Here is a 26,735-nt window from a genome sequence, read left to right on the forward strand (position 1 = left end):
ATGGCTCCCTCACAGAAGCGCAGAAATCTTCTTGATGGCCTGTCCATTTTTATGTGGTAGTAGGCATACTGAAGATCTATCGAGCACATCCAATCATCTCTTTCCAAAAGTGGGAGGATAGACTGTATTGTGACCATCCGGAATTTTTGTACTCTCACAAACTTGTTCAATGCACTGAGATCCAAAATTGGTCTCCAGTCCCCGGATTTCTTTGGCACCAAAAATAGTCTTGAGTAGAATCTGGATCCTATCTGGTCTGGAGGGACTATTTGGATGACTCTCTTTTTAGCAGCTTTTCTATCTCTAGTGCTGCTCCTTCCCTTTGACTGGGTGGAACGTCGGGAAGGTTTTTTTGAAGGGACAGGACAAAGATCGAAGGGGATATGATAACCTCTGGTTATAATCCTTTGTACTCAAGAATCGGTGGTGATGGTTAGCCAGGCAGAAGGGTACAAGGAGAAATGTCCCCCAACCACATCCAAAGGAAAGGAGTTGGGCTGCTCTTCAGCAGCGCTGGTAGGACTGGCCAGGGAAAGAATCCCTGGAACCCTGGTTACGCAGACCCCCTCTGCCCCAAAAGGAGCGTTTTCCCTGTGAGTTTCCCCCTCTGCCTCTAGGGGAGAACTCAGCCTGTGTGTCATGGAAAGGACCCTGAGATTTCTTGAACCATATCTTCCCACTCGTTTGGTTTCAGGAGAAAGCACATTGAGGGGAAGAATAACGGACACATATGGCAGAAAGGGTCTTACTGTCCTGTTCACTTCTGCCCAGTGTGCTTTTAACTTTGGGTCCAAACAACGAGGAGGCCTCAATGGGATCATTAGGAAAGGAAGCCTTAAAGGGTTCCGCGAAATTGCAGAAGCGCATCCAGGTGGGTCGTCTCAAGACTGCAGCTGAACCCGCTGCTCTAGCTGCTCCTTCTGATGCGTGAGATATCAGTCGCATAGAGGAGTTAGATATTGACTCAATGATGGCCAACTGACAGGCCACTTTGTAACAGACCTCATCAGACACGGCACCAGCCATGGTTTCAGAGAGCTCAGAAATCAGATCCCTTTGAAGCCTGGTAAAGTGTGCCATATAATTCAGGCACCTGATAGTAAAGGTCGATGATGCAAAGGTGCGCTTCCCTATCCTGTTCAGGGCCCGGGACTCTTTGTTAGGCGGATAGACATTCTGGCTTTCTTCTTCTGCCAGATCCTTTTTTGTTGCAGCCGCCACCACCAAAGCATCCACAGGAAGACCTTTTGACCAATGGGGATCCATGGCAGGAGGGGACAAAATCGTATCTGGCCTCCGGGGAATAGCTTTGATGGTGTCAGAAGCCTTCCAAGCACACTGCACTATAAGTCGGACAAGTTCATTGGCAGGTGGAGTAACCCAGGAGGTAGGGGGTTGGGCACGAAAAGCCTGCAGGAACACAGATTTCTCAGAGGTCGGATTAGAGGACTGCCAGTCACCTCTCTGTTTCACGATTTCGAGGATATCTCCAAAGGATACCTCAGAGGGTGACCGAGGGGATCCTTCCCCCTCATCAAAATCTGTGTCTTCAGTGAGGGACTCCTCTGTGGAGTCCATGTGTTTCCTCTTACACAAACATTTCCGGTGGACTTCCTCAGCGGGAGAAGACAGCGAAAAAGGGGTTTCCTGTGGGAATATGTCCTGAGGCCCTTGCACCCAGTGTCTGCTCAGTGCGACTTGTGAAACCAGTGTATCAGAGGAGGGCTGAGGGATAAACAGTCCAGTACCGCCAGCAGCAGCGAAAGCCTTCTCCATCAGTTGGAAGGCTGGTCCACCTGAAGAAGAGTGAATGTCTAGGACAGGGGTCAACCCTCCCTTAAGTGGCTCAGCCTGCCGACCCGGAGTCCCTGGATGGCTGTGGAGCAGCAAACTATGCATGTCACAACTGACATCCTGGGTCATAGCAAAACTTTCCTACCAAGAAGGCAACTGCGGTTCCTTAGTGAGATCCATAAAGGGAACTGCAGAAGGGGAAGACTGTGCTATATCCATGGACTTCAAATGCAATGAAGGAGGAGAATAAGAAGGGGTCTTTGGAGACAGGTGATCACCTCCCAAGGAAGGATAGTTCCTGGGGGGGTGGGATACCTCTAGCCGAGAGCACCTGATCCACAAGACGCAACACATCGTGTTCAGAAAGGCTTCTAGTGGACCTCACGGAGACTGAGGGAGAAATAGGCCTGTCCATAGAAGAGGCAAACTCGGTGCCCATCTAACCAGTCTGATTCAAGAACAACGGTGCCAAGAGAGTCTGGACTATGGGTGTCTGCACCGAAGAAGGCATCGGTGCCAAGGTCATGGTCTGCACTGACACAGGGATCGGTGCCGAAGTGGTTGTCGGTACCGAAGCTGGAACCGACAAATCTAGAGTCAACAGTAAAGGCGTCGGTTCCGAGTAAGGTGTTGGAGCCAATGTGGTCAAGGTCTGCACCGACTGAACGGTCAGTGCCGATACAGTGGTAATAGTCTGAACCGAGGAGCCCCTCGGTGCCGATATGGTGAAGGCTGCAGGAGAAGACGGAGCCGAGATCACTAATGGAGCTGAAGGCTTCGGTGCCGAAGGTCTAGGCACCGAAAGCACTGGGGCTGACTGAGTGAGCTCCAGAGCCGAAACTGTAGCCTTTTTAGGTTTTGGTTGGCAGGAGTCCCCAGCCGGGGACTAAGGCAAAGATTTAGCCTTGGTAGGAACATCCAAGATTTTCTTATGGGCTCTAGGAGGGGTTGAGGCTTCCGACCCAGAAATAGCCTCTGAAAAGGGAGATTAATAAGTTCCTTCAGCAACAGCTCGTTTTTCCTTCCTAACAAAGTTCTATTTGAAAAGTTTTCACAGATAGTACAGGGCGGGTCAACAGATAAGTGGGATGCCCCCAAACAATAAATACACAAAGAGTGTGCATCAGAAGTAGGTAGTTTGTGTCCACAATCAGAACACCGTTTAAACCCCGGACTGCCTATCTTATCTGCCACAATAGCAAAATTAGATAGCAGAAAAGGGCATCAGCAATGGTACAAAAGAATACCCGAAGGTATGAAAAAAAGGGAAGGATTAACAATGATGGTAAGGGAAGAATACCTCATGGTAAAAAGGTAGAGAAAAGAGAAGAAAAACCCCAAGAAAATATGGTCGCTAGATGCGACAGGGTAAGAGACAACGAAATAGAAACTTTTCTGACAGAAAAGTAATATAAATGACTATTAAACAACAAATAACTGTACTTAGCTCAAGAGAAGCAGCTTGACACGACTGAATGGCAATGCGGCAAACGAAATCTGGGGCAACAGGGAGAGGGGAACTGTGGGTAAGAGTTTAGCTCGAGAGTTTGAAGCTGACACGATCTTGGAAAATGGCCGGCTCAGTTCCGAGGTCAGAAATGATACCCATGTGTAAGGAATGAGCGAGGATTAACAATATCAGATCATATGTTTTGGGAATGTAATGAGTTGTCAGACTACAAATTCCCTACAAAGTACTCTGTCACAAATATTGGGTGAGCAAATGAGTGTAACTAAAGAAATTTTTTTTTTGAGCTGGAAAACAGGATCTGAGTTGCCTACACATAATAAGGCCTTGTTAAGTTTGATCCTGATGACTGCCAAAAAAGCAATTACTAGAAAATGGAAACTGAATTCTAAGTCAGCTGTATTTGAAGTACTGAATATTGTAACAGAGATAAAAGAACTGGAAGTCGGACCTTCAGAAAAGGAAAGGAGGAAACTACATAGAAATAAAAGGAAATTGTGGGAACAACACATGCAAAATAATGTTCAGGAGGAGAAATCTTTAAAGGAAGGCAGGAATTGAACAGGTTATGTTAAGTAGGACTGAGCATAGTTATAAAAAAATAACATGTGATGTATAACATATGCAAATAGAAACCTGTTAATATGGTTTGATAAAGGCTATTAAAAAAGACCAGTGTCATTCCTGCTTCTAACACATGCATTTCAAGTTCCACTATGTCTCTCAGCATGTCCCTCTGAGTGGAGCGCCTCAGGTCATTCACTCCCATGTGGGCCATCACTTGGTTACAGTCATATCTGTCTAGCTTACGGGTCCTTAAAAACCTTATAACATCACAGATCTTGGCACCAGACAAGCATCCTACAGTCACTCTGTTCTTTTCCAGTCTGGTGAGTATGAAGTCCATATAGTTAACTAGAGAATCATGTATGACTAAAACATTTCTTTCCATGAAAGCTGACATAGTGGGCCTTAAAGGCTTAAGCCTGCTTACCTGAGGACTCTTGGGTGAGCTGTGTGGAGTTGCAGCATGTGTGACAGGAGAACTAACAGCTGTTGTCTTATGTGCTGGAGGCTGGGAAATTTTAGAATGTGTTCTAAAAGGTTTTTGCAATTTTTTTTTATATCTTCAGCATATGTTATGGGCTTGGTAGTGTGTTACAAACGGTATGATATTATGGGAGTATGATGCTTACCTATAGCAGAAATGTGCCTTGATTTACATGTCTCGCAGCTTATACTGTCAATTAGTAGCAGCAGTAAACAATCAGTAAGTATAAGACAGTGGCAATACTGCCTTAAAACATTTCATGCAATCAAACTGACCACAGATGGGGACAGAACAGACCACTTGAGCCATATTGCTACAGGAAGGAGGACTGGGGCTTGTATAGTACTCAGGGGTTAGATAGAGACTGCTACTGCAGACCTTAAAGATTTGTGGATGAAGTATTTAGGGTAACACTCAGAAGTTAGAGTAGAGGGTACGTAATCTATCAGTACTTAGTGAAAAGATGGAACTTGTCTATTGGTATTCCTGGCTGTTACTTCTGCTGGTCTTACCACAGCTTCACACAGCTAGGAATCAATGTCAGTGTCTCTTCATTCCTTGCCTCATTGCAAGTATAACAGTAGCGCTAATCCCCAGCTGGTTAAACATGCGCGCACACGCACGCACGCACACACACACACACACACACACAAACACACACACACAAACACACACACACACAGATGCGCGCACACGCACACACAGACACACAAAACAAAAAATGTTGAGACAGACATTATAAACATGCTGTCCTGTAAAATCATTTATCACATTATACAAAAGTTAAATAAGAGTTCTAGTCCTAAGTTAGAAGTTCATCTCACCATTAGATTTATATTAAAACTTTAAACCCTAAATGAAGCTCAACATCAAACACTGTAAACAACTAATAAGGATTCAAGATGAGAAAGCACTTACTAGGAAATATCAGAAGTCTATGATTCAACTAGGGTAGAGGGCTGAAAGGGGGGATATGAAGCCTATTCAAAAAAGTGAACGGATGGTCTGGGGAGCTCAACCTAGAAGAACATATAGAGGCACATACTGGCTCCGAATGGAGAGATGACAAGTCAGCAAGCAAAGGACAGTAGTATTGCTGAAACTGAATTCAATTCATCCTCAAGTCTTGGTTAGTACTTGCACAAGGTGAACCCTGTTTTTTATAAAATATCACCAAGACGACACTGATCTTCTTCTTCTTTCGGCTTTTTCCCGGTTAGGGGTCGCCACAGCGGATCATCTGTCCGCTCATGATTGGCAGTGGAGTTTTTACGGTGTCGAGTTGCCAGCCCGGCGCCCAACTTTCCACAGAAGGCACACACACTCACACCTAGGGCCAATTTAGAGTGTCCAGTTCACCTACTGCATGTCTTTGGGATGTGGGAGGAAACCGGAGCACCCAGAGGAAACCCACGCGACCACAGGGAGGACATGCAGACTCTGCACAGAAAGCACCCCCAGCCGAGGATCGAACCAGAGAACCTCTTGCTGTGAGATGGCAACGCTAACCGCTGCACTGTATAGACTATATTGATATAGCATATATCATGGACAGAAGTAGGTCAAAAATTAAAAAAGACAGCTGGGTGCACAAGACACAGGATAAAAAAAGTGTCCAATTCTGGTAGGTGCAGTGGTTCCAGGACTGGAAAAAATGACAGTGTAGAATCCTCAGAATATGAAATCATTCCTACAATAGGGCCAAGGCAGGCCCAGCGGGAGGATGGCCTCCCCCATTGTAGAAGGAAATAGCAGTCCACAAAAATCACAAAAACTGATAGGCCAAAGAAGAGCTATAAACACAAAAGTGTGGACTATTGAGGATAAGAAAGAAATGATATACTGTTAGTATTATGCAACAAGCCTGGAATTTCCAAATACAAAATATACAAAAAGATTAAGAGAGAAATTAGAGGAAAAGAAAAAAATACTTCCACAAGAAAAACTGTCAGATGCCGCAAATAAAAATTTACGATCATTAATACAACAGAATTGTGAAAAACAGTAAACAGACCAAGAAATTTTGATCTGTTTTGAAAAAGAAGCATTTCAGGAAGTGCAAAAATATAAACAAAAAAACCTAGAGATTTTTGAAAAGTATAAAAAAGAAACATGGACATGGGAAAGAAAGAGAGATTTGATATGGTGCAATATTTATGCAAAGGCGGAAGCCAAATTAATCAATATAAAGAAGGCAGCCCCAAAAATATTCATAGAGAAATACAGGCAAAGACATCCAGATCTGGAAAATTTCACAATACAAAAATAATATCACAAGGAGGGATTGTAGAAAAGAAGATCAGTAAAGCAGAAATAAAAAAAATAGAAGTTGAAGTTATGGAGTGCTTCCGAAATAAAGGATTTGGTGTAGAAGGTCTAACTCGGGTTACATCACAGCATGATGGAAAGAGTCCCCAAAGTAAGGAGAAACAGGAAGATCAGGAGACATCTGAAGAAGAGATATGAACATGGGGAAGAAAAAGAGATTTAACATGGTGTAATATCTATGCAAAGGAGAAAACAAAACTAATCAATACAAAAGAGTACCACCAAAGATATTTGAAGAGAAATACAGGCAAAGGAATCTGGACATGGAAAACTTTACAATACAAAAAAATAAGAACAAAGAAGAAAAGTAGAAAAGGAGATTAGTAATGGTGCAGTTAAATAGAAATTGAGGTTACGGAGTACCTGTGGAGTGAAGAATTCAGTATAGAAAATCCAATTCAGAAAGCACCACAACAGGATAGAGAAATGGACATCCAAATTAAGGGGAAACTAGTGGAATGGGAAGCAATTGGTCAGGTGCCATATGAAGATATTTTGGAGCCTTTCACAGGAAACCAGTATAAACATTCACTTGAAGCTGGACAGCAAGGGAAGGAACAGGAAACTTTGGAAACTCTGATGCAGTCAATGTTGAGGAGTGATAGGCCAGTGAGTTCCCATATGACAGAGCAATGGATGGCACAGGATGAAACTGAAAAGAATGTTCCACAGGAAGATGCTATAGAACTTTCTATAGAATTCCCGCAGGAAATGGAAAACAAAAAATGTGCCCTCAGTTTAGAAGAAAATGAGCTAAAAGAAGAAATCGACAGACATATTAAAATCAATGAAAGAAATAGACTGCAGAAGGTCAATAAAACCCAAAAAGTCAGACATTTGATAAAACAAATGAATACAGTAATTATGACTGTCCACAGAGATCCAAGCAGTATAACAGAAGTAAACAGGATATATTACTGTGCAGCTAAATTAATAACTGATAAAGTTCTACCACAAAAATACAGGGTAGTGAGGGAAAGAAAGGGGAGAAATTGAATACCATCATGGAAGTATTGAATAGAGAAAACTATAAAGCAATAAGACAAGATGTGTCACTGTTAGAAGAGTATAGAAGAAGGAACAGAACAACAAAAATACATTGGCAGACATGATAAATGCAATGCCCAGTATTAGAACAGATCAGGATCTAACATGCACTATCACGAATAAACTAAAAATCTCAGCACAGGTGGAAAAACTTAGAAGATACACACAAGGGCGCTGGAACCATAAAGCGAGGGGGAGGGAGCTCCTTCCCACTTTTACAGCTGCAAGAAGTGAAGAACTCTCTCTTAGGGAAAAATAAAACTTTTTCTGGAGCTTTTCTCCCCAGGCCTCCACTGAAAACAGACAGCTCTGTCCAGTCAGACCTCCCCAATAAGCAAATGTAAAATAAAATTAATGAAGTGACATATTTACCAGAAAAATCCATGGTGGTGTTGTTCTTTAAGGAGGACTCACGTGTGCATTGCAGTCGCACGCTAATGTGAAAAACACAAGCGCGCAGAAGTTAAACTAACTGGCTGTTCAGTTGGTTAAGTGTGCATTTTTCGGGTACAAGGTATGGCTTTTAAGGAGAGTTATGCTGCCTACTGGAGTGCTGATCATTGCTGCCAGAAAGGTATGGAAAGTTTTGGTTATCCGTGATATCTTATCACATTCATTTAGGTACCATTTTTAAGGAGAGGAGAGTTTTCTGCTGCCCCTGATTGCTAGGGAGAAGTGTGTGTGTGTCTTCTGCCGCCCTCAATTACTAGTACAGGTCAAGGAGTGTATGTTTCCTGCTTCAGTTCTGCTTCTCCCGCTATGGCACCGATTCCTATATCTCTCAACCTCTTAGTGTTAGAAGTCTGGATAAAGCCTGATGAAATGGGGAGATAAAGGCCCCAAAATAGGGACAGAACTTAAATATTGCTTTTATAAATTTAGAAAGTTGTTAGAAAACCAGGTTTAGTATTAACATGCATTTTTCTGATCGATATGACGTCCAAAACTCAACCATATGTCATTATTTAGTCACTTCAATGTCAAAACATCAAAACTATTTGCCAGAAAATCACAAACTTTATGGGGAACAGACCGATAATATGAGGCAAAAGTCTGTATATAGTGTGAAATCCTGGACAGTTAAGCAGTAAGGAAGGATTGCAGTAGAGCTGTGGTGCTGGACTCGGAGAAATTTTACACTCTCTAAGCAATGCTGTTTAGCAAGTGTAAAATATAAAAAGAAGAAAAAAAAATAGAAGTGTGTGTGTGCGCATGTGTGTGTGTGTGTGTGTGTGTGTGTGTGTGTGTGTGTGTGTGTGTGTGTGTGCGCATGTGAGTGTGAGCTAGATCAACAGAGCTGTTATTTTACACTCACTAATCAGCGCTTTTGCTGTTTAGCAAGTGTAAAAGAAACACTAAAAAAGTACAGTTTTGTACCTACCATAAATGTAGATGTTCGAAGATCCACATTGCTGCAGTCCTTACACTTGGGTAGTCCGCTGTCCTCGGTCGGCCCGAATATCAAAGTATAAGGCTGACGTCGGTCAAGGTGCATTTGACTGACATCAGGACGTCAGGGTACAAATGCGCATGACCGACGTCATATCCTCAGTCTTTTCTTGCCCCAGATGTCAGAAGACCCTAAAAATAAAGGTCAAAACCAAAAGACAGCAAAACAAACAACCAAGCACCCTTGCCCTACTTATATGTACAAAATATACACTATATACACAATATTTACAACTCAACCCACACAACCACCTCTAACTACAGAGGGGAAGGAGGGAGGGTAAATTGGACTGCAGCAATGTGGATCTTCGAACATCTACATTTATGGTAGGTACAAAACTGTACTATGTTCTTCATCTCACATTGCTGCAGTCCTTACACTTGGGTAGAATCCCAAAGCAGAGGTATGGGAGGATGGCCAAACTATAAGGAAGCAGGAGCTGCCAAAATGCCCTGCAAAACAGCAGTGGCAAAACCAGCCCTGGATTTAGAGTAAAGTGGCAGGTGATAATGCCTAGAGAAAGTATGCACTGAACTCCAAGTAGCTGCCTCCAAAATATCCTTGGTTGCCACCCCCCTCAAAAAGCTGTCAAGTGGCAGTAGCTCTAGTGGAATGAGGCCTAATCCCAGCTGGAATCTCCTTGCCATGATGGGAATAACAGAAAGCAATGCAAAACCCAATCCACTTAGAAATAGTTTGTTTTGACACAGGCTTGCCCTGAGAACTCAAAGCAAAAGAAACAAATAACTGCTGAGACTGCCTGAACCCTTTAGTTCTGTCCAAATAATATCGCAACTGCCTGTGTACATCTAAAGTGTGCAAAATCTTTTCCCCTTTATTTTGGGGATTTGCATAAAAAGTAGGCAAATGAATAGTTTGGTTTAAAGCCACACTAGAAACCACCTTAGGCATAAAGGAAGGATTAGTACGTAAAGATACCCTATCCTTATGGAAAATCAAGAAAGGCTCAACCGCCATAAGGGCCTGTAATTCAGAAACCCTTCTTGCAGAAGTAATGGCCAACAAAAAAGCAGTCTTCCATGATAAATATTTCAACTCAGAAGTAGCTGCAGGCTCAAAAGGTTGTAGAGTGAGTTTCTCCAACACAAAATTGAGATCCCAAGCAGGAGTAGGAGCTCTTCGTGGGGGTCTTATATTCTTTGCCCCTCTAAGAAATTGCTTGAACAAAGGATGCGAAAACAATGGTGGGTCACAATCATAGTGAGCCGAAATTGCTGCAGCATGAACCTTAATAGAAGAGAAAGACAAACCTTTGTCCAGTAACTCAGTAAGATATTGAAGAGCCACACTCAAATTAGGCTCAGAAACATCAAAATCTTTTGCTGCACTCCAAAATAAAAATCTCTTCCATTTATCTGCGTACACTTTCCTTGTACTAGGCCTTCTAGCTTCCAAAATAACATTCAAAACTTGCTGAGGAAGTGGAGGCCCACTATGGTTCAAAACAGAATATGCCAGGCTGTTAGGTGCAGAGAGTGAAGCTTGACATTGAGCAAATGGCTGTCCTCCTGTGACAACAGGTGTGGAATCGAAGGTAAAGGCCATGGAGGCTTCCGTACCAGACTTCTCAGTAATGGGTACCAGTGCTGTCGAGGCCAATCTGGAGCTATTAAAATCATCCTTGGCTTGTCCTGTCTGACCTTTAGAAGTACCTTTGGGAGGAGAGGCAGAGGTGGAAAGGCATACACATGAAGATTGCTCCAATTGAAAGAAAGAGCATCCACTCTCCAAGCTGTGGGATGAAACCTTTTGTGCAAAACTTTGGCAGCTGATGGTTTAGTGGAGAAGCGAACAGATCTATGTCTGGAGTTCCCCATGACACTGTCAATTTCTGAAATACATGAGGATCCAATTTCCACCGTGGGGATCCATAATTGTCTGCTCAACACATCTGCTAAGGAGTTCTGTGCTCCTGGCAGAAACCTTGCCTGAAGATTGAGCTGTAAACTGAGAGCAGTCTCCCACAAAATCATTGCTTGCCTGCATAGAGGATAAGAATCGTTCCCCTTGCTTGTTGATGTACCACATGACAGTTGTGTTGTCTGTTAGAATCAACACCTGCCCTGGAAGAAGTAAATCCTTGAAAGCTATTAATGCAAACTGGACTGCTAACATCTCCTTCAAGTTGATATGTAGATGTTATAGTCTGGCAGGCCACTTGTCTTGTATCCACTTTCCATTTAGATGAGCTCCCCAAGCTTTGTCTGAGGCATCTGTCGTTAAAATCTGACTCGCCTCTGGCCGGGTCACAGAGAGTCCCTTGTTTAGGTGACATTCCTGAGCCCACCACAAAAATTCCTTTTGAATGCAAGGTATTATTTGAATGACAGTGTCCAGATCCTGGCAGTGCTGTGTCCATACATTTTTGAGATACCATTGCAGCTTCCTCATATGCAGTTTGGCATTGGGAAGCACCAGAATACAAGATGCCATGAACCCTAAGGCTTGAAGGACTGTCCTTGCAGTCAGCCCGGACTGATGAGATAGTTGATGAAAATAGAGGGAAAGACTCTTTTGTTTGTCCGGGGTTAAAAAGGCCATCTGGGATGCTGTATTCAGTCTCACACCCAGAAAGCACATGTCCTGAGAGGGTACTAGACTGGACTTTATTTCGTTCACAGAATACCCCAGGCATCTTAGCACTGCTATCACATATTCCAAATGATGAAGAAGCTCTTCCCTTCCTTGAGCCAGAATCAGGCAGTCGTCCAAATAAGGATAGATCTGTATTCCTTTTAGCCTGAAGAAAGCTATCACTGGAGCCAGAACCTTCGTGAACACTCTGGGCGCAGTAGATAAGCCAAAGGGCAATGCAGAGAACTGATAGTGAGAAGTCCCAGCTCGAAAACGCAGATACTTCCTGCAACTTAGTCTGATAGGAACATGAAGGTAAGCCTCCTTGAGATCCAAAGTTACCATCCAATGATCTTTGCCCAGCAGAGGTAAAAGCTGCTGTAACGTCAACATTTTGAACTTGGGAATGTCCAGATAAGTGTTGAGGATAGATAAATCCAAAATTGGTCTCCACGTGTTCCCCTTCTTTGGTACTAGGAACAGGCGAGAATAAAATCCTAGGCCCACTTCTGGCATAGGGACCGGCTGTATGGCCCCTATTTGGAGTAACAGAGAAACTTGCTTGTGAGCCTCTATTCTTTGTTGAGGAGGAATGTCTGGCATGCCTTTGAAAGGAGGCAAGGTATGGAAATAAAACCTGTAACCGTGGTGTATGATATCCAATACCCATCTGTCTTGGGTAATTAAACTCCAATTTTCTTTGAAAAGTGCCAACCTTCCCCCCAAAGGTGCTGCCAGACGAGAAGGCTCTGGCAGCTGAAAAGGTAGGTCATTGGGTCTGTTTACGAAAGGACTGACCCCTGCCCTCACCCGAAGACTGTGCAGGAGATCTCCCTGTTCTAGGCCTGAAAGAGCCCTGAGCTCTGCCCCTACCACGTCTAGATCTACCCCTAGACTGGAAATCATAAGAAGGATACGTCCACCCCTTAGTAGGCCAATTTCTACTAAACTTAGGAGGCTGGACCTGCAAAAAATCTTTAACAGTCTGCATAGACTTAGCCTTGTCTTCCATTTTCTTTAAAACTGCTTCAACAGGAGAACCAAACAACACGTCAGATTGTAAAGGAGCATCTAAAATCCTTGTTTTAACATGGTCAGATAAATTTTGATCCCTCAGCCAGGCGTGCCTGCGAAGAACTGACCCAGTGGCAGCCACCCTAGACGAGGCCTGTACAGCATCAAAACCACATTGCAAAGAATGCTTACCCACCTGTTCAGAAACATGTACTAAATCTTGCAACTCTTTACAATCAATACCCTCTGCCAGAGCATCAACTTTAGACTTCAATTGTGAAAGGAGATAGTTTTGGTATTTCAACATGTGAAACTGGCAATTCAAAGCCCTCATAGCAAGAGTGGAAGAAGTATAAACTTTCTTTTCCCATCTATCCAAGGCCCTGGCCTCTTTGTCTGCAGGAACCGGATTCTTTACAACAGAAGCCTTAACACCTTTAGGCCCCTGGCTAACAGTTTCTGGGTCTGCCCTAGGACTCTTAAAAAGATACTTATGAGCTTCAGGCACCCTGTAATACCTATCCGGTTTAACAGGAGCAGGAGGCAAAGAATCAGGATTAAGAGAAGCCTCTGTAAAACATCTTCCACTACATCCAAAACAGGAGGTATAGCCAAAGGCCTATGCTGGGGTAAAACAAAATTCCCTAAGCCTTTTCCTGGAATCAGAGAAGTCCTGACCTTCCCACTTAAAATGCTCCCTCATGGAATGAAGAGTCTCTGAAAAAGAAAAATCCTCAGGAGGAGAAGCAGAAGGAGTAGAATCATCCACATCAGAATCAGAATAAGGAGAGTACTCCTGCAAGTCTTCAGTCAAGACTCTGAAACATCTGAAGCCTGCTCAAAACTCCCTAGCTCAGGCTCCACCCTAGGTCTCTTATCAGGAGGAGGCATAGAACCCCTAATCAAAGTAATCAAATCTTCTGCCATTTTAAGCATATGCTTCTTGGGCACAGTTCCTGAAGAACTAGGGGTAACACCAACTGAAGCTAAACCTGGCCTGCCCCTGGGAGAAGCCTTGGAAACAGAAGGAGAGGGCCTAACCACCCTAGGCAGGGAAGGGAGTATAGTAACCTGAGAAGCCCCATCAGCCTGGCCTGCCTCCTGAGAGGCCACATCCTGCAATAACAAAGTCTCTCCCTGGGATCCCAAAGAAACCTCCGGTGGAACCACCGGCTCCACCGACACCTCTAAAGAACCGGCGTCTGGTACTGACGGTTCCTCTAGCCTAGGTTTAACAGCTTTGTCCTTGCGCTTCTTCGAAGAAGCGGGCGTCGGAGCATCCGACGGCATTTTATAATTGCACCGCTTCCCGAAGACTAACCTGGCACAATCTAATCTTCTCTTAATAGTGCGCTTATTGAATCTAGCACAAGAGTGATACCCAACAACGTCGTGCTCAGGCCCTAAACAAGGAATACACAAAGTATGATAGTCTCTATGCGGTATCTGTTTCCCACAAGAAATACAATTATTCACTTTTTCTGACATCCGGTAAACCACTGAGGCAAGAAAACCCTAAAATATTCCCAACGGGTACTTAGCCAACTTTGATTCGGTCTGAAACTCCGAAATCGAACAATTTCAGAACGCCAACCGGCACTTGCAATGCTGCTTCTGCATCGGACCATGCGGCAAAAAAGACTGAGGATATGACGTCGGTCATGCGCATTTGTACCCTGACCTCCTGATGTCAGTCAAATGCGCCTTGACCGACGTCAGCCTTATACTTTGATATTCGGGCCGACCGAGGACAGCGGACTACCCAAGTGTAAGGACTGCAGCAATGTGAGATGAAGAACATCTGAAAGGTGTGTACCTGTATATTTGTTTATGTTTCTGAGTGTGTGCGTGAGTGAATGATTAGCGAGTGTACAAGAAACACTACAAAACTGAAAGGTGTGCACGTGTATATTTGTTTGTGTTTCTGAATGTGTGTGTGAGTCTATGCGTGCTTGCCTGAATGACAGCAAAGGTGTGTATGTGTGTGCATGTGAGGGGGTGGTCTATCTATGAAACTAAAGACGAAATGAAGAAGAATATCACAAGACATGAAAAAGGGCACTGAACATATATTAAAAGAGCACAGGCTGACATTTTACAGGGAAAAATGTGACTTGGATAACAGTATACTGGAATTTTACTAATTAATTTTTCTCAGATAAGGGACAATCTCTAGATGCGGAAAAGGAGTACGGCTAGATCCAGTAAAGATAGAAGTTTATAACATGACACTTTTTAGAAATGTTAAAGAGGCAAAAAGTCTGTTGGGCATGGCTATTTTCAGCTCCTAAGAACTTCAGCATGTCAAACAAATGATAAAAAGGCCAGAACCAAAGGCATTCCATGGAAGTAACATGTCAATTGTATAGAAGTTGTATGTACCTCATAACAGAGACAATACCACATAAGGTAAACATGAGTACAGGAATACTGTGAAGTGTGAGAATGAGACTGAGTAAAGAGACAAACTGAAAGGACCTGCTGATTCAAAAAGACAGGCCACACAGTACACTCTTCCTAAAGGTCAAACACTTTCAGTCAGAATTGGAAGAAAATGTATGCTTAACCTGGAGTTTTTCTTTGTAAAAGTCATCAAACTGTGAACAGTGGAAAGCGTTATTTATCTAGCCATAGCTCCTTTGAAACCATTCACCAATGTTAAAGGTTTCAGTGATTCCTTCCAGCACTATCACTAACACTTTATCCAGCAGTGATCAGTTTGTCTTTGACATTTGTGAAGCACACAAGTGACTCCTAAGAAGATCTCAGAGATCAGTCAGTAAAGCTGCACATCTTAGGTTATATGCGCCCTGCAGTAACTTGTTTGTTTACATTTTAATTTATATTTGGAACTAGAAGAATGCTTTTGTGTTGAACCTTGAGTAACTGCACACACATGAAATGTACATGAGCAGCATAGTGGTGCAGCAATACCTCAAATCGTAGTTAATTTTGGGTCACAGCTGGGGCATCTTTTGTGTGGAGTTTGCATATCCTACCAGTGTCCATGTGTTTTATTTTTTGTATGCCCCCTCTGCCTGCCAACCATCAGGCATTCTCAACTCCAGAGGAGCAACCATCCAGGTGGCCATAGAGGCTCCTGGTGACCTCACTGTCATCCTGGCAATAAGTATTTTTTTTTTCTTTTCAATTCTAGCCTCTTGCTTTGAGTGGTGGACATGTAGCCTACATCACCAAGGGGGCCACTGTATCGTTCCTCCACAAGAATGCTTTAGTGCCCCTGCCCAGGAAGGCTACCACATTCTGAGCCAAATGTATGCCTAAGCACCACCCCAAACATTGATCTTTCCCTGAGAGACTGCTACATAAGATGGCCCAGTTCCACCTCCCCCACTGAGAATTGGCATTTCCAACCACACCAGCTCCAGCAGACACCCATGCAGCTAATCAAACATGGGTGCCTAGGTTTAATTACTCATGGCTTTATCAGTTTATGCCATGTTCACATGGGTTTTTATTGAATGTTCAGGTTTCCCCTGACATCCAAATCACATGCTATGGATGAGTTGTTCATCCTGTGAATAACTGATCGCTATATGCATTATGCATGAATGAGTGTGTGGGTTTATGCACCAAAGGCCAGACACACTATTTGTAATTGGCTCTCTATCCATATGAAAAGTTAGGGTCTCATGTTGGTCATGCCATCTTTCATATTTCCTTCAACAGACACCAGCATATAACAGAGCCTTTGCATGTCATTGATCCCACAGCATAGAACTGTTTTTCTGTTGTCATAAGGTGTTCAGAGGAGCTCCAACATTTTAGGACTAAACTGAAGTTGCATGTCAAAGAGAGACCTATAAATGGATATTTTGGGTGATTTGATGAGCCACAGAGTCTGACCTGTATACCTACCTAACTAGCATAGTTGTATTAATGATTATTTCCATGTTGCTCTGATTATGTTGACTTTTTCTTTTACTTTGCTGCATATCGTACTTGTTTCAGGAAAAGAAAGTCCTTGTGCCTTCTTTTTCCATATAAGACTGCATTATTTTATTTGGAAATCATCTTAATTTCTAGGTATTGGCATTACTTTTTACTATATGCAAGTAATATAATAACTGTGTAAGCTTAATTGTTTCACTGTTCATATATTTTTAGCTATATTTCAATCTGTGTTTCTTACATTGACTGAAATTGAAATGGTCTCACATTTCCCTCTTTCCATGATCATCAGTATACTGAGAATGACCAATAAATGCACATGCCTTAGTAAATGGCTATGAGAGGGTTCTTAAAAGGATACTGCATGAAAAATAAAAGTGCAGACATGCTTTTCATTTAAAAAAACACTGATTATGTACAGGACTATTATTGATGACAAATTAACAGTTCTTAAATTAATCAGTTAAGAACGAATACCCAAGTCATACTTAGGAACTGTAAAGTGCAAAGAAGGAGTTAGTGAAATGTTACACCGAATATGTATATTTCAGTATTGTAGGGTAAATACAGTCATTATAATGAAATTATTAAATTGGTAAACATGTTTGGGAGTTTTGTGACTTTTTTTTTTTTTTTTTTTTTGCAGATGACCTGATATTTGTGCCTATTTGTGAAATTCACTGCATTAGAAAAACAATTAATAGGTTGTGGTATGTTTGCAATTATGTTTTAATCCTATTGTCTCTGTACTCTTTGTATGGCGTGGGAAGCATAACACAGTACCCCGGGCAGTCAATCAGAAAATAAGAGACAGGTTAACAAGAAAGGAGGCACTCTGTGTGAACCATTACTCTTGATTCTTATTTGGTTTGATATTTTAAAATAAAGACAAGAGCAAGTGGCGCCAAACACAAACCAAAACCAAAAACTGAGCGTCATAGTCCACAAGCGCAAATAAATCCAGTCCTTAGGATACGAGAACCAACAATTTATTGAGTAATCCACAAAAGTGCAGCAAAAAGAAGGCAATAAACATCCATGGTGGCAAAAGTTACATTATCTGAGTATAACTCTCCTTTCAACCTTCTTAAAAAATCCCAAGAGTCTTTCAAAACAGCTGTATTAGAATCCAATATACCTTTAGTCTTTGAATCAACATATTTTGCTAGAGGTGCTGTAACCGAACCGTCAGCAGAAACAATGGGTCTTAAAGGGGGGTCCAAGTTGTTTTTATGTACTTTGGGAATTCCAAAGATACATGGGACTTTAGGTTTTTCTACTGACAAATACTGAAAGGTGTCTTTGTCTATGGAGCCTTCTAACAGCATATCATATAAAGTGGTGTGAATCTTTTTGTTGGCTATGTTGATTTCATTAATAGATGCTCTGGTGTATTTGTCAGTGTCATTAAGTATATCCATCATTTTCCCTTCATAGACTATTGTGTCCATTAACACTATACCCTCACCCTTACCTGGTTTCATGATCCTTAGACTTTTGTTGTTACAAACTTCCTTGAGAACAAGGTTCTCAGCTTGTGTTAGATTGGAGTGTGTTTTTTGATGAAGTAAACCCATTCTAATTTCATTCTCCACCTTATTTTCAAAGTTCCTCAATTGTGGATGAATGGGTGGGTTAAACAAACTTTTTCTTTTTAAACTTTCTCCATCAAAACCTGTATTAGTCTGTTTAAACATTAGCTGCAAATTCTTCTTCCTGATAAAAAGTTTAATATCAATTAAAAGTTTAAAAATATCAGTTCCTTTATTAGGAATAAAAGTGAACCCTTTAGAAAACAGCTGAAACCATGCTGTATTTAATTGAATATTAGTATAATATGTAGCCCACATCTGATGAAGTAGGAGAAATGAAAACGTACTGTGTATTTGGAGGTGTTTATGTGAACTGTTTGTGGCTTATGGATTAAACTTCTGTTTCCTGTGGCAGCTTCGGTTCTATGCTTTATTGTTTTACCTTCTGGGTCATCATACTGTCTAATTTCAAGATGACTGAAACCCCAACGTTCTTTGCTAAAGATGGAATGTACCTATTTTCCATGGATTTTATGTATGGACCAAAGTACTTGCTGCCCCATGGTGTCTTTTTTAAGCAATGTTCACCTTCTGTACATTCTAACATAACAAAATAACTTGCAGTAAATTCCATTTCTGGCCACATCAAGATTGCATTGACTGCTCATTACCACAAGTCTTAACAATACATTGCTAGACCTGGAAGCCCTCATACAATATGAACACATCCAAATCTGTGTTTTAACAGAGACTCAGGTTCAATGTAATTGCAAGTTATGCCCTCACCACAACTTGGCATCTGTGTTGTCCATTTTCATTCTTCCTCACCAGCGGGATCGGATTGGATCCTCAGATCTGACTCAGTCACATATACTAAACTTTGGATCCAGCTCTTAAGCACCTCCCTCTACCTATAATGTTCTATTCCATCCCCAACACTTCAGATTGAGTATGCTGCCTAATCTTTCATTTTATAACAGAGATAGACAGACAAAAGAATGTCAGGGCTCAAACCAGGAACTTAATAGCTTCAATACAGTCGAACAGGTAATTCCAGAAGTGATAATGCGGGGTTAGATGGGAGAGAAGTGAGGAAGAATGAAAATGGACAACACAGATGCCAAGTTATGGTGAGTACATAACTTACAAATCTGATGTTGTCCTTTTCATTCTTCCTCACCAATAGGAGACACTCACCAGATACATAGCCCTCTGGAGGTCCTCATGGAAGGACATGAAAGAGCACTATCAAACCAAAATAAGCTCTGCTTCTGGAAATGATGTCCAATTTGTAATGTGTAACAAAAGTACGAGTCTCTGACCAAGTACCTGCAGCACAAATGTCATCAATGGAAGTCCTTGACCAAAAAGCAGATAAAGTAGCCATGAACTGAGTGGAATGAGCTCGAGGAGGTTGTGGTAAATTTTGTCCTTTTTGAGAATAAACCCATGAAATGCAATCAGTAATCCATTAAGCTAGAGTAAGTTTAGATACTGCTTGACTCAAGTGATTTGGGGAAAAGGATACAAAAAGCTGATCAGACTTCCTGTACTATTTTGTTCTGTGAAGATAAAAACATAGTTGTCTGTGCACATCAAGAGATGAAGCATGCAACATTTGGAAAGGACTGTAACTGTATGGACTGGTTGATTTTATTTTCAAATGCCACTTTAGGAAGAAAGGAAGGGTTGGTCCGCAGACACACCCTTTCTTTATGAAAAACAATGTAGGAGGCTTAGCTGACAGGATCTGGAGCTCAGAACATCTTTCTGCTGAAGAAACAGCTACTAAGAAGATCATTTCTATGAAAGATACTTCAGATTACATTTGTCTGATGGTTCAAAGGGTTTCTGAGTTAAACCTTGATGGACCAAAATAAGGTCCCAAGGAAGAGAAGGGTCCTTTATCAGGAGTCTGAGGAGAAAAATACCTTTTGTGAAGGCCTTACACAATCTGGACAAAGCCAGAGAAAAAGAGTTGTTCCCATTGTGGAAATTTGAAGTTGCTGCCAACTGAAGCTTAACTGTAGACAAACTAGCTCCTTCTTTAAACAGAAATGTTAGAAAAAGAATGGCCGAAGTTGGTGCTGAAAAAGGGCCGATATTCTGGTCATAAGTCCAAATAGAAAATCTTTTCCATTTGCTTCTGTAGACTTTCTTGGTAGAAGCTTTCTGTGAGGCCAAGATAATATAGCGAACTAATGAATAAAGTCTGGACTGTCAAACTATTACTGGAAGTGGAGAATGCACGAGGTTAGCTTAAGGATGTGGAGTTTGGAATGCTGAATTCCCGATGGATGAGACAGGAGATCCCCAGTGGGTTCCAGTATCCATGGAGGATACTGCAAATGAGACTGCAGGAAGGGGAACCATACCTGCCCAAGGCCAGAAGGGGGCAATGAGGATGACTGAGTTCTTCAGTCAGTTTGCTTTCTGTAAGAACTTTGGAATCAGAGGAAGAGGAGGGTAGGCATACAGTAGACCCAGGGGCTATTCGTATATCAAGGCATCTCTTGTTGACTCCCTCTGAGGGGGGATCAGAGCAAAGTACTTGCAGCACTTGTTCGTGAGGGATGAGGCAAATAGGTCACAGCAAGGCTGGCTTCAGCGCTACTGACTGAGAGAACACCTGTGAGGCATCAGAATGGATCTTCAGAGCCTGTCTGCTAAAGTGTTGATTTTCCCTAGGATGTCCATCTCAATGCGAAAGTGGTCTGAAGCGATTGCCCATTCCCAAACCCTCATGGCTTCTCCGCACAGTGGGTAAGATCGGATTCCTCCTTGCTTGTTGATGTACCAGACTACTGACATGTTGGCTGTCTGAACTGCAATAGTCCCCAGAGGGAGAACATCTTGAAATGCTTGCAAAGCTAGAAGGACTGCTCCCATTTCTAGTACACTGATCTCTAGAGGGGAACACAGGCCTTGGACCACCTTTCCCAAGAAATGTCCCCCCACCCAAGCTGAAAAGCATCTGTGGTCACTGTGGCAACTGGAGACAGAAGACTGAATGGTCTGCCCAGAAAAAAAGATCATTGGATTGAATCCAGCAATGAGTATGATGTTTGCAGATTGCAGTAAGTCTTATAGGAAGAGACAGGAGCTGATAAATAATGGACCACTGTACAGGCAAGGTCCACTGAAAAATTTGTATAAAAAAGCATGCTAAAGAGACTAGAAGTATGGTAGCTGATGTTGACTCCAAAGCTTGTAACACTAATCTTGCTGGAGGACAAGGGTGAGAAAATATAGACCAAACCTGATGTCTTAAGGATGTGATGTGGCGAAGAGGTAAGGAAGCCACCTGAGTTGTAGTATTCAAAAGAGTCCCTATGAATTCTAGTGTCTGTACTGGGACTAGGTTTAACTTGGCATGGTTTATTGAGATGCCCAAGGTGTTAGAAACCTGGAGCAAGTAGTCTCTGGCTTGTAAAAATTGATGCTTGGATGGGGTGGTGAGGAGCCAATTGTGGAGAGATGGAAACACCTGGAATCCTTTGAGTCTCAAATGAGCTGTCATGACTAATATGCATTTGGTAAACACCCTGGGGGCTGTGGGGAGTCCAAAGGGCAGTACTCTGAACTGGTAATGACTGGCTCGCATCTGAAAGCGTACATGTATCCTGGATTGCCTGTCTATTTTCATGTGATGATATGCATCTTGGAGTTCTACAGATCACATCCAATCGCCCTTTGCGCAAAAGAGACAAAATGGACTGAATCATGACCATATGGAGCCTCACCTTCTTTACATACTGGTTCAACTAGTGTAGATTCAAAATGGATCTTAGGCCCCCTGTTTTCTTTGGCACTAAAAAGAAGCATGAGTAAGTTACAAATCCTATCTGATCAGGTAAGACCTCTTGGACAACTCTTTTCGGTAGCAGTTTTTGCATTTCCTGTGCTGCATCCTTCCTCTGACTGGGTGTAATGTCATGACGTTTCTTCTTCTGAACCTCTGGATATGATTCTTAGCACCCATAAATCTTTTCTAATATCTGTCCAGGCATCTAAGAGCAAAGAGAAATGACCCCCAACTGCCTCCAGAGTTGAACAGTTGGGCAGCACTTCAGGAGCATACTGGAAAAGGAATCTCTAAAGCCCTGGTTCTGCGGGCCCCCTCTGTCCCTAGGGTGACGTCTACCATGAAAATTTCCTCCTTTGCCTCTACTGGAACTATCCCTACACAAATCCTGGAAAGGTCCCAAAGATTTATGGATCAACATTTTCCGACCACCTCACCGGTTTCTAGAAAATCCGTTGGGGAGTAGAAAACTTGATTCCTACAGCAGAGAGAGAGTCTTTCCTGCTTGTTCGCTGCAGATAAGCATGCCCTTAACTGATGGCGCAAACAAGGAAGTGCCATCAAAGGGGGCACTGACAAAGGACATCTTGAAGGGCTCCGCAAAATCGCATAGCACATCCAAGCATGTCTTCTCATGGCTATACCTGAACTGGCTGCTTGTGAGGTACCTTCCGCTGCATGGGAGATGTGCTTCATCGACTCATGTGAAATGAACAGCAGAGTGGCCAGCTGAGAGCAAGTCTTCTTGAAATCTTCAACAGACATGGTCTCAGAGAGTGTTTGATAACTCGTTCGGCAAATCTCTCTGTTGCTGAATGGACTGTGCCAAATAGTTTAGACACCTCAGAGTGAAAGTAGCTGAAACGAACACTCACTTTCCAAATCTGACCATCACTCTGGACTTCCTGTTTGACAGACAGACAGAAGGGCTCTGCTCAGTTAGCTCCTTTTTGGTGGTCGCCACTACCACGATAGCATCAGCTCAGGACTCCCTTGATCCAGTGGAGTCTATCAGCAGGGAGGGGTCAGAAATTTGTCCAAGCACTTGGGGATAGGCTCAACAGTGTCCGGTTTCTTCCAAAGGCTGGTGAGAAACCAAGTCAATTAGTTCATCCACTGGGGAGGGTCAACTAAGACATAGATGGTCCAGAATTGAAAGCCTCCAGAAACACTGATTGTTCAGGAGAAGGAGACTGGGAAGACCAACCACCCTTCTGTTTGTGGATCTTAAGATATCTCCAAAGGAGATGTCATCAGGGGATGATCTGGAGGATCCCTCTCCATCAAAATCAGTGTCTTCTGTGAGAGGCTCCATGGCTGCGTTTATATGTCTCCTGTTACATGTCCTCTTCTGAGGAACCTCCTCTGTGGGATGTTTGGGAAAAGTGTCAGAAAGGGGTAGGGGGAATTTCTCTAGAGGAACTGTCTGGAGACTTCCCGGAACTGGCTGCCCTCGTGAGATAGGTATAATAGGCTCAGAGATTAGAACTAAAGAGGGAAGAGGGGTAGGATCCGAGACAAAAGAAGATGGTTCTCTGAGAACAGAGAAAGCCCTTTCTACCATCCTGAAAGCCAAAGGACCAGGGGAATCCCCTACCTCCCTCATCAGAACCGATGCCTCCAAAGAAGGTAGATAGGGGCCACCCCTCAGATCCGAGCCTCAAAGAGTAAAATGGATCCAAGCTGTCTAGGGCTGAGGCTCTGACAGGAAGGGATGGATTTGACAAAACTGGAGTCAAATCCAACCCTTTGGATCTGGCATCGATGCCTTGGATCTAAGACCTGCACAGTTCTGAGGGTATTCGTGCAGAACTGGTCAGAGAGACTGTCAAAATCAAGGAAGACATTTTCCTCAGATCTGATGCCGAACCTCTCACAGAAATCTCATATCCTGGTACTCTGAAACCACTGGTCGGATCTGAGAAGGAGAGAGACTGGACTTAGTAAAGTAAGTGAACTCACGGATCCAAGAGGGTGATGGAGCTGGCAGGACCCCCATTTAGATCAAAGCCCTGAGAAATTTCCACATCATCCTATCCACATCTGCCTCTGACAAACTCGTAGAAAACCTAGAAGATGATGTGGATGAAAGTCTGGAGTGTTTCTTCATAGTCTGGAAAATTTAGCCTGGCAGGGAAGACGATACCGGCTTAATGGTACACTCCAGACTACTGCTCGTGCAGGCAGAACTAGTTCTCATATCTGAGGCCTTTGGATCCGATGACAAAATAGAAGGGAGCAGAGAGATTACTATCGGAGCAGATACTGTAGGATTCGAATAGCATTTAGGATCCAAAGTAAGGCTCTCAGGTTTAGAATCCAAAATGGTCGGGTACAAAATATTTCAGATTTTCTCCAACGGCTCCAACAAAGCTCTAAGAGACTTCAGTGGAGACCTCTTTTTTTGTTTCTGAAGAAACATACTTCACTAATTTGGTAGGGATTTGAGCCCCAGAAGGGGCAGGCAAAAGACCTGTTAAATTAAGCTTACTGCACCTGTCAACCAGGATTAAAGGTTGAACATACTAAACAGGCCATATTAAGGTAATCAGGTCCTAAGCAATAAATGCTCTTCTTGTAAGCATCTGATCTGGGGATCTTATGCCCACAGGAAGTGCATTTCTTAAACCCTGTAGGTTTCTCTGACATAGCGGAGAAATTATAATTACAGAGTAAGCCACACAAGAAAAACACCCAGATTAACGAAGAAAATTATCCAAAAAAAAAAAAAAAAAAAATAGAAATACCAGCTACGTTATGTTAAAAACACCTAAATAGGTAAAGAAAATATACCAGTAATGGTATGTGAGAACTACTGATGTAGAAGAGAAAGTAATACACAAAACAAGAAGACACTAATTCCTAACACCCAGCAAAGCTAAGAGGAAGGAGAAAAGAAGTAAAAAAGAATATCATCCAAAAAATTATCCAAAAAAAAAACAATCACTTACAACTCGAAAGTGGAACCTATGTCTAACCACAACAGCGACAAACGAGATCTGAGATGTCGGGGATGGAACAGAGCATTATGGGTAGAGGGAGGAGCTCGAGAGCTGGATCCAAACTCTAGTGTATGCAGCCAAGTTGGATCAGAGGATCGCATCCAATCCCATTGGTGAGGAAAAATGAAAGGGACAACATCAGATAGACAACGTTCTCTCTTTACTTGGTTTCAGTGCCCATCAACCAATCACAGCTGCTGGAAACTGTGAGATTTCCTGCAGCCCACAAACAGAATTTAACGAACTTCAAGTAACCTTAAAAAGGCAAACTTTCAAAATGAAAGAAAGGCCCACTCATCAGTGAAAACATGGAAGGTACTTCAATGGCAGAAATCATATCCGTGTTTTTAGCAATCAAATTAACTGTTCCAAACTCAAAAAGTCCATTCAGATGTAACTAAAGATCAGAAGATGAAGTTTTTTTTTTTTTTGCAATAGCTTTCAAGGACACATGAAGAAAAGTAGATTTGTAATCAATATACAAAATATCTTTCAAACAGTTCTCCTTCATTGTTCTGATATGCTTTTAACTACATATATGTTTAAGGCATTTGACCTGACTTGTTAAGAAGATTGTTTAAATAAAGCACTATAGTCACATTAATTTTCTTTATGGACAAAGCTTAAAACAAACACACACACTCACACACACACACACACACACACACACACACACACACACACACACACACACACACACGCACGCACGCAGACACGCACGCACGCACGCACACATGCACACACGCAAGCACACACATGCACACACACATGCACACACACACACACGCACACGCACACACGCACACTGAACATCCTTTAGACCTAAGCATTTGCTATATGCAAATTTATTGCGAGAGTTATACAATGTTGTTTGTAATTGATACTGAATATTTACACAACCACATTTCAGGAAAGCTGAAGTAAGTATGAAAAATAACTATGAAATAATTCTAGCACAACTGAAATGTGGGTGACTCTCAGATGTGGTGGTAAGAATTGAAAAGAAAGAGGAACAACAAAAGATATCTAGTAGTGCCTCATGTCATCCTATTTTAATACTGAGGTAGGGTGAGAGACCAGCCCTAGTTCCTCTTAAGGGATATGCCATTACTGAGTAAAAATTTTGGTTAAGGAAATAGGGCTTAAAAGATAGGCAAACAATGTCATGATATACTGCCAAAGTGACCTTTCCAAAAGATTATCAACTACTATCCTTAAAAAATAAATAATCATTCTTGGTAAGAAATGTACGCATTTCTGGCATAGAATTTGCAAAACATTCTGATATAAAACTTGATTATTTTCTTTCAAAGAGAAATGGAATATTTCTTTAAAATGTTTTACTTCCAGTTTTATACACACACACACAAACACACACACACATACACATATATATGTACATGGATCTAGGACTGTTGAACGAAAGTTCAACAGTCCGAATCCAAAATCACCGAACGCACTTTAACGAAAGCGCTTTTACCAAAAAAGCATTTTTGTTAAAGTCCATCAAAAAAACAAAAAAGGAACAAAAATGTGTTTATGCAGGGGGGCTATGCCCCCCTGCACCCCCACACCCCCCTACTTCAATATTCTCACTCTGAGATCGCACTACAGTGGGGAAAAGGAAAAAATTCCCTTATCAGCACCGTAGTATGATCTCCACAACAGTCATTCCCCCACATCTCCCTCTAGCTGCAGGCATACATACGCAAAAGTGCTTTTTTGGTCAAAAGCACT

The 26,735-nt window shown here is 42.4% G+C and overlaps 1 protein-coding gene across 1 annotated transcript in view; it reads right to left on the reverse strand.

Annotated features, from left to right (window-relative positions):
* Positions 1-26,735, reverse strand: part of VPS33B (VPS33B late endosome and lysosome associated) — a 2,132,768-nt gene that overhangs the window by 1,506,075 nt on the left and 599,958 nt on the right. The gene's annotated exons all lie outside the window — the stretch shown is intronic.

This window comes from Protopterus annectens, chromosome 7.part0, assembly GCF_019279795.1.
Source record: "Protopterus annectens isolate FY-2018-M chromosome 7.part0, PAN1.0, whole genome shotgun sequence".
Taxonomy (NCBI): domain Eukaryota; kingdom Metazoa; phylum Chordata; order Ceratodontiformes; family Protopteridae; genus Protopterus; species Protopterus annectens.